Source organism: Acyrthosiphon pisum, chromosome A3 (genome assembly GCF_005508785.2).
Source record: "Acyrthosiphon pisum isolate AL4f chromosome A3, pea_aphid_22Mar2018_4r6ur, whole genome shotgun sequence".
Classification (NCBI taxonomy): domain Eukaryota; kingdom Metazoa; phylum Arthropoda; class Insecta; order Hemiptera; family Aphididae; genus Acyrthosiphon; species Acyrthosiphon pisum.
The window spans coordinates 41212000-41222471 of record NC_042496.1 but is presented as its reverse complement, the minus strand read 5'-3'; positions in this window follow the sequence as shown (position 1 = coordinate 41222471).

Here is a 10472-nt window from a genome sequence, read left to right as displayed (position 1 = left end):
AATTTGACTTTCTTATAGATATTTTTTGTTTGATAAAGGTAGATAATCTTATAAGGAATCTTGTATTACATTTTCATATCTTAGATTTAAAAAGAAAAATTTTTATGAATTTCTAACTCCAAATAATTTGCGAATTTTCGTGATTTTTCCATATTTTGTCATTTTTTGAACTTTAAATGCTTATAAAAAAAAACTGTGACTAACGATTTTTAATATTTGTGTATCTACGGTCATTTTTTTTAAAGTTACACCAAAAACCAAATTCAATTTTGTGAAAAATCGATTTTGCGTAAAAATTCCCGTTTTTCCTTAATTTTTCTTCTGTTTTTCCCGGCGCTTTTGAAAACTACTGGGAAATTTAAATTTTGACCTCCCCAATGCACCAACGATATTCACTTTCTGATCGAACAAGATACTGAAGTTGAAAATCGTAGCATTATTTCAACAACTTATCGTGTACACAGACACAAAAAAAAATAAAAAAAAATAAAAAAAAACACACATCATTGTAAAATCAATACATTCATCGTTCCACTCAGAATCTAAAACTATGTAAAATATTGTGGAGAATATAATTTAATATAACTTAACATAATAATATTATTGTACTTTATTGTTATTTGATTTGTATGGCAAATCATATTCAAATATAATATCATCAAATAATAGTAATATTATATTATATTATATACATTGTTCTGGTATATATATAATATTATATTGGTATATATATTATATACTATATAGGTATATCATTATTATATACCCATAAAACATATATCTACATACAAATTGTAATTCAATAACATCAAAAAAGCAATATGTAAAATATTAAAATATCAACATAACACCATGCAGGAAAAATGAAACGAGTAAGTTCAGGTATGGAAATCCTGTGAGCCAATATCGCCAGTATTTAGATTATGCATTTATACATTTTATGCATAATATACAATACAAATCTAATCATTTCACTATTTATATACCCTTGAATAATAGTTGTCAATCATCGAGCTCAATTTCACTCTGACAAAAACATACCATTCAAACTGTTCACACTATATAAATCAAATCTCATTTTTCTTCTCGGTAAAATATTACATTATATCTCAGAGAATTATATTTACAGTGAAGGTGATAAAATATGTGCATAGGAAAAATTTACCGGTACATGAGTAATGATATAATCGCAAGTTTACATAATATTAAGTATCTACAATTATTCTACGTCATATCATAACAATGGTACATTTTAAAATTTTTATTTTCCGTAGCTATATAAACGCTTGTTATTTAGTCTATAACAACTTTGTGGCTAAATATAGGTACTCAATTCACACATTTATTGTGATATTTCTACCGATACTGCACTGATAGTATTATGTTCAATTTTTTAGGGGGTCAAAAGGCGCATAATATATTTTTTGTTACATTTTTAAATTTTCAATAATGCTATCACGATAACACGGCGAGTTGTATAGGCAATTTAGCTACAAGCCCGTCGTTGGATCCATTTTTCCAGTATCTCATAAACCACAAACATAATTCATAATAATATTATAATATTCAAGCCTGGGCATAAACGAGTTAAAGTTAAGTTAATTTTAATTTTTAACTTAACTGATTTTTATTGATATAAGCCTAATAAATAACGAGTTACTTTTAATCAAGTCCTAAATTCGATAATTTATAATAATTAAATAATATATAATATAGTACAATTATTATTGATGATAGATGTTGCATAAACATTTACTTTTTATTATTTTAAACTAAACATATGACTGGCTTTTATTTATTTAAAAAAAAACTAAACTTAAAACGTTAGTATTGATTATAATTATTGATAATAATAATACTGTACCTAATTATATTTAATATAAGTCTAATTTTTTTAATACATTTTAAATACTGAGCAGAGGGATGAGTGTATTGATTTTACAATTTGTTTTTTTAAATAATTTTTTGTCCGTCATCGCCTTTTAGGATAGTAAAGTTGCTTAGATTTTCTTCAACAGCGTTTTTTCTGATAGGAAATTGGATCTGTTGGGACTTTGGGATGGCAGGGGGTCAAAAGTAAAAATTCCAAGAACTCAGAAGTTTTCCAAAACAAAATTTGTTCATTGCTGTAGATACATGAAAATATTAGTTAAATAAGTTTAAAATATAGTTTCCAATTTTTTGACGTGACAACGTCTTATAATTCGATGGAGCCGGCTGCACGCACGAAAAAACATGACTCATGCGTCGTTACCTCGCTGTGAGGCGTTCCATTCGCGTAGGCTACCCAACATCGGTCGTCACGCGCGTAGAGGTGACCGTCGGGCGGAGTGGGATGGCAATTCGTACGGTGTGCTGCCAACACACACGGTCGTCGTCGGCCGATTCATTATTATTAAAGACCGGATTTATATTTTCTTAAAATACCCAAAATATGATGCTAATATTCTCTAAAACACATTCAAATATTCTCATAATATTCTCTCAAAACACTCCCTTTCATTTCCTACTTCTCCTATCATCGTCCTATTCTCAACAGAATAACACAAATTGTAAGAAGTTAAATATCGCACATGTTTAAAAGTTGTAAAACAATTGCTCAACGCACATTCATACTTGTAAAAACTATTAAATTGTAAAAAAAAAAAATTGACATAATTTATTGTATTTATGCGTACAAATAAATGTAACTTGATCAATTCCATTGTGATTTCCATTTACCTCCTTCTCTATATACATACAAATCTATTAAACAAATGAAATTAAAATTTTCTTTTGAAAAATGCTACCATTCCTTCAGTATTTTCTTAACACGTTGTTACGTTCAACTATCGTCAGTAAACCGACTTTACAGACAACCGATTTTTTTTTCTATAAATGTCAATAACATTTTTTATTTGTTGGGTCATAAAACTTGAAACTGTAATACAAGGCACCTAATATATATTTTTCCAATGTCAGTTGAAAAATATTAAAAATAGGTAAACATATTACAATATATGATGCGTGTAATTTTAGAACCAGCCATCACCATTTTTTTTAAATTTTCAGCAACAACAAAAAACAAACAAGACTTTAACATTTTACTCTATGATTTTGTTATAAATATGAAATCATAGGTTTGGAATGTATACATATTGTGTATGAGCAGGTGTTGTATAAAAATATTATTACAAGAATTATTAACATTTCTAGTTTCGATATGGCTGGTTTTGAAATTGAATTTCTGATATAGCTAGGGTTTATGGCTGGTTTTGAAATTGAATTTGCGATATGGCTGGGCTTATAGCTGGTTTTGAAATTAAAATCGTCAGATGGGTGATTTTAAAACCAACTAAAATTTTCCATGGTCAGTTTAGACCAGTTATAGCCTTATTTGATGTTAAATATTTTTACAGCACTTTTAATACAATGTGACCATTTAGAAAATACGAAAAAACCAGTTTTCAAAAAAAGTGCTTTTGGCTGGTTTTGAAACTACACGCCTCATATAATATTATAAATACAATTTTTTATAAGCATTTAAAGTTCAATTTTTGATAAAGTTTATCAAATATAAAATTCAAAAATGATTTTGTAGTTAAAAATTTATAAAATGTTCAACTTTTATACCTAATGATTGAAAATTTAAAACAAGGTTCCATAATATAAGAAGGTTATTTTGTAACCAAAAAATCTAAAAAACACTAAACACAGTTTTGTTTTATAGTTATTTTATGTTCAAATTTGGATGAAATTAGATATTTAAACGATAAAGAACGATTTTATATTTGTGTTAAATTTCAAAAATATTATCCGTGGGTACTTGAAACTTCTAAAGTATATTATTATAAACAGATGAAATAATAATAATTCAACTTAAACAGCTACCGTATTAATAATAACAATATAAGATATCCTAGGATGACAAACGGTCTCCGCTCAGAATCTTTTTTCGTATACAATAATATTATATCATTGAATCTAAATTTAACACCATTCAATTACAGTCCCCGACTTGTAACTTACTATAAAGCATAGTGACACCCACGTACATTTTTTTTTTACTTTTAAAATTAAATTTAGTTCATAATTCGTAATAATACAATATTATTTAAATATGAATTCGATTACAAGACGTCACGAGGTTAATAAACAATAATAAATTCTTAAAATAAAATTTACAAAACCGGTATTTTGTTGAAATTCATTTGAATTGAATGTCTACTAGATACTTTGAAGTAATTAGTAGGTACTACAAATTACAATGCACACTGTTTATTACTCATTAGTAGGCTACCTATGTAAATGTTTGATTTGATTGAGAAAATTTATAATTTATTTATACTCGTTTTAGGTTCGTACACATTTTCAGTTAGCTATTGAAAATAATGTTATAATCGGATAAGAACTAAGAATTAGTTTAGCGGTTTTAGCCGTTTATAGGTACATCATTTTACTAGAAGGTCTACCGGTAGCATATTAAGTGTATAGGTATCCAACATAAATTACTTGAAAACTGCATATTAAAATATATGGTAATCTACAGTATAATTTATGAAAAACACAATTTAAATTGAAAACTTCGTCCCACGAATATTAATATTTAAACTATTATTCTCAATTTGTATTATTGTCTATTGACCTTAATATGTAAATTATTTTTCCCCTGTCGATCCCAGACAACTTTGTTTAGCTTATTCAGTTGACTACAATGTGTACGTAAATTTTGTTGTACAATCAATCTATGTTAATTAGTTTATACGAAGATAGAATATAGAATATAGAAAATAATAAATATTCAACTTCCATGTTCTGGGATTATATCCGCTCAAAAACTATCCAATAACGTCATATGCTGTTGTATTTAATATTTCAGTTATGACAAAATAATAAATTATCAAACTAATATTGAGTAAAAAATGAATCAAAGTTTTAAATTCAAATATTATTATAATAGTTTGGTTGCATAAAACAAATAATAATCTAGGTGTTTCTAAAATCATAATTATTTATGTGATTTAGGTAGACGGTAATTATAAGGCATACTTAGAACAATTTATCAGATCTAGCCAAGAATAATATTTGGGCCGTTCCTTAAATGGAATCATTTTCTCCCATACGTAAAAAACATCTAAGAACTACCTAGTTTAAAGTCAATTTAAAATCTCCGGTCTGGTATTGACCAAATTATATAATACAGTGAGTTCTGTATAATATGATCTTGGATTGTAGAATCTAAAATTAAAAACCTAATCATAATATGTTTGTAATATTAAGTACAAACTACAAACAACCAAAAATGCTACATGTATTGTGTTAATTATATACAATTTACAACATTTATCAGTCATAAAAATTTGAAAATATTTTTCAATTAAAAATTAAGGCTAAACAGTTTAATACAAAGTCCCTAATAAGTTTTTTCTATTATCAATTTAAAAATTTCAAAAATAAATGTAATGAATTTTTTTCAATAGATATTTTAAATTGGATTTTTATATGAAAAACAACGATTTTATATTAAAAAAATGTTGTACGTAGGTACTGGGAACATTGTCACTATGTATATCTATCATTATTTACTATACGCAAAATTATATTTTTGAGATAGCCGTTTACTAATCCATCATAAGAGGGCAGACTCGCGACTAGAAAAATCTTGCACACACAATCATTAAAATACCGATTAATGACATTAAAGTTTCCATCAAACAAAAATAAACACGGTATGGCAAAATGATTGGGATTCTATCGCACCATCCAACAAATTAAAAATACACGAACAATAAATTACAAATTCCTCAACACTTCAAAAGGCGGTAGAAAATGGTTTTAACAAAAGCAAGAATCGGGCATTCATTACTAACCCACGCATTCCTCATAAGTCATATTAAGTAAAGATCCTGCAACCATTTTCAATAAATACCTAGTTAGTAGTAACTAGTATAGTTGACTTGATTATTCAAAATGTCATTCGAGAATGCCCAGAATTTCAAAACATACGAAATACCTAAAACCTCTACCAAAATAAAATCGATACCAGAAAACCTAAAAAAAAACCTTAAGTGAAGGCGACAGCACAAAAATCATAGTTTTTTTTAACCAACATTAATATTGCGACAAACTTTTGACTATTTTTAATTTGTGTATAAATGTAAGAACTTTTATTTTTAAGATTTAAATTTTACATAATGTACACAAGTTATTTAATTCAATTTTCAGATATTTACATTGCTACGAATCAAATAACACATTGCCACAGTGGTACGGTACGCCGGTATTTACTTATAAGTTAATAACAGATAACCGAGTAAATATGTATAATATTATAATATATTATGTGATTTATTTTTGGAAATTATTAGTTTAGCCTATCGTATTACTGTAGCGATCTCCCGCGTACAGGTATACGGTTGATGAGAACTAGAAAAAAACTAGGGGCAAAATAATATCTCCCCCTCACAAAAATTGCAGAGGGAAAAGCCCACCCACCCCCACTGAGTTACTTACTCAACGCATAGTACAAGCATGATGTAGGTACACTCGACACCTACAAATATACAGCAGAGCGACTTCCCGGATTTTTTTTTTAAGTAGGTACACAAACAATAATGGTATCAGTTTAAGTTGGAATTTTTTGGTACAGTGGTTACAATGATAATACACTTTTTATAATCAATCGTATGAAATTTTGATATTCAATGCTCGGAGTTTAAATTAAAAATAAATTCTAATTGTGGATAAAAGATCTTTTAACCACTTCTTACCGTACCTATATATGTAAAATGTTAACAATTATTTTTATTTTCGTTTATATAATTTTAATAAAGACCAATACAAGCCCGTTATAGAAATACAGAATTACGCTCCAATCTCCGAACTCCGATCAAAATCATTTTTTGTATGCAATGATTTATTATTTCTATAGAATTTATAATAATATTAAATTATACAGGTACCTACAACTGGCCATTACTGGTTGAAGCGAGATAAGAACAAATACTCAAAACCCAATCTTTTACTTCTGTTCGAACCTATTTTTTTTTCTTCTTGACAATAAATCGTCATTTCTCATGTAATAATATATTGACTATTTATTCAAGTTAGAACCAAGTTCTCAGATTCAATCAAATTAATTTCGAATAGTATTTCGAAGAATGGAGTAGACAAGTCGGTAGGTATAGGTACCTAATATACGTTAGCATAATACTTCGACAAATATTTTTTATGTATTTTACTTTTAGATTACAAACGGTATACGGATTACGGACACTGAAAATTATAATCTTATTTATATGGAAATTGTATTCAAATAAATTTTTAAATATTACAATATGTCAATATATATATAGGTATCTTATTATCCAAATTTAGGATGCATTTGAATGAAAAATCAACAATCTACTTAACATACCTAATATATTCCAATATATGTATTTACGGCTACACACGAATATTGCGTCCCGAAATAAAAAATTTGATAAGCGAGTACACGAACTGCGTCCGGCTTTATCTAATCTACTACATGAATTTCGTCCGGTTTTATTTAAACGATTACATGTACGATGAACGTACTTTAAAGCATTTAATACTTTTAGTTTGGTTTCGGTCGTGTTGTTGGTATAAACGTTTGTGTAATCTTTGTTAAATAAAACTTAAACTCTAAAAACACTATAGAATGACTTCGGTGATTTCAAGCGAAAAAAATAAAACTTTATTTAATATTGATGGATACAAATTTCGTTATCATAAAACATTAAAGAATGATATTCAACGTTGGAGTTGCTGTAAAAAGATGTGTAATTAAACTAAATAATGAAAATGAGATTATTATACAAATGATCATAATCATATTAAAGATTCTGCCGAACTATTTAATAGAAAACTCAAAACAGTTGAGTAATAATTTAAAGCGAAAGGCTGTAGCAGAACTATATGATAAACCATCAAAACTTATTTATGGAGCTTTATCAAAAGACATTCCAACACTAACAACTTATGATTTAACCTTAATTCTTAATAATATACACCATGCTCGGTCATCAACAATTCCAAAACTTCCAGAAAATTTACCTGATTTACACGATGTTATATTCAAAGAAAATATACAGACTAACAGAGATGAACATTTTTTATTAGTGAATGACAATGAAAATAATATAGTAATTTTTTCAACAATTACTAATTTAAAATTTTTAAGTGAAGTTGATTCAATATTTGTGGATGGAACTTATAAAAGTTGTCCAAAATTGTTTACACAATTTTTTACAATCCATGGCTTGAAAAATAATAAGTATTTATCACTAGTATTTTTTTTACTTCCTAATAAAAATATAGATACTTATACAAAAGCATTTTCACATCTCAAATCTGAATTTTTAAAAAATAATATCAATTTTTCACCTAAAATAATATTTGCCTATTTGAAAAAGCAATCCACTCATCATTATTAATCGTGTGGCCGTTAATTCAAATGAAAGGATGCAGTTTTCATTTAGTTCAAAGTTGGTGGAGGAAAATTCAAACGGTTGGTTTAAGTCAAGAATACAAAAAAAATTCAGATATCAGTATTTTCTAAAAGTATTTTTTTGGTCTCCCATTTTTAAAACCAGATGAAGTGGAGTACTGTTTTACTGCCGATATTGTATCAATTTTACTCGAAAATGAAAAAGTACAGCAATTTTCCGATTATATATTAAATACATACATAAAGCCTGATTGTGACTTCCCGCCTTCTATGTGGGCAATGTATTCATGATCTATAATTTGAACTACGAATAGTTGTGAAGACTTCCACTCCAAGTTTAACAGCATGTTTTACTCAGCACACCCGAATATATTCCAATTTATAGATGTTTTAAAAAATGTACAAAAAGAAACTATATTATTAAACAACGAAGTATTCATGTGATTAAAAACAGACGGATGATGGTAGGTATATGTGGAAAAGAAGATTATTTAAGACAAAATATGGCAAAATATGAAAGTGGCCAATTGACCCGTCTTGATTATATTAAGTAGGTATCATTCAAGTTTTTACCAGTTTTTTTTAATTTTATAATTATAACTTTTTTTATTAATGTTTATTTTAATTATTATATTCGTGTAAGTACTCGCTTATCAAATTTTTTATTTCGGGACGCGATTCGTGTGTAGCCTTAAACGCAATTTAAACCTATACACATTTCGTTTTACTTACATATATCTACATAACAACGATAAAAATCAATATTTTTAACCTACCGATAGTCATAATTTGCTATCGACAGTCCCAAGTCTGTATGAGATGGGAAGGTAAATAATGTTTTTACGTCGGGATGCAATTCATGTGGAAAAGGGATTTCGGGACGCAATTCATGTGCAGCGCAATGATCAAGCACGGATCCAGAGCACTGGTCTGGGGGAGGTCTAACAACACACATCAATATAGTATGCCAATGATATTATTAAGACGCAAACATCCTGGTGCATTTTTTTCACACCGGTCTTGAGCACATTTTTAGTCTGTCTGCTGCCGGAAAAACCTTTAACCCGGCGCTGACCTCTGAATGGCTGGGTATACGTAGGATTGGGAAGGTGAAGAACAGCTTATTATTGTAGAACTATTTTATTTTTTGCAGAACATACCTTCAATATTTTTTAATGGTCTGAAATCTCGATAATAACAAATAACAATCAACAAATTAATAAAACTGACACATATACTCTGTCACTGTGTACCTAACAACATTATGTAGAGTGTAAATGCTATACCCTGTTCAATTATTATACACCAGCTGTTATATATTTACCTACTTAGTACTTATCCTTACATACAATCGTAGGTAATACTATTCAATTAAATATTTAGTGCCTTGGTGCAGTATCTTACATATGAATTACGATATAAGAGGATAATGTACTCAGTGTGTAGACTATAATAGAGAATACCTACTTACTCTGTATTATACAGTCAACGATACACATGTTTAGAAACATCAGTCTTACAAACAAAACAAATTTAATATGCAAATATAGGTAGAACCTACTCCTATTTTACAATTCTAAACCCAATTTATTTAAAACAGAAAACCAGTGATATCAATACAAAAAAAAGTATAAAAATAAAACTTTATATAGTTATATCTAGTAAAAACTGTATAAAGTATTAAGCTTTCCAAAGAAAATAAACATTTTGTATTACCTATGTACCTGCTGTTTCTGAAAATAATCAGGAATAATGTCGTTTTGTCACTTCTTTAACACTTACCTTTAGTTTTTCCTTGCTCTGCTTGTGAAACTAGGTTATGAGAAAACTGAAAAAATGAACTATCCAATGTACACTATCTATATTCAATGACTACTAGATTTCCAATTGTTGAAGAAGAGTAGGGTTGGAAACTTTTAAAGCTCAAAATGCATGCCTACAGAAAGAAATGGGATAAAATAATCAATAGGTCGAAAAAATTATTTTTAAAAATACATCCTTCGCTTCATACAGCATATTGAAA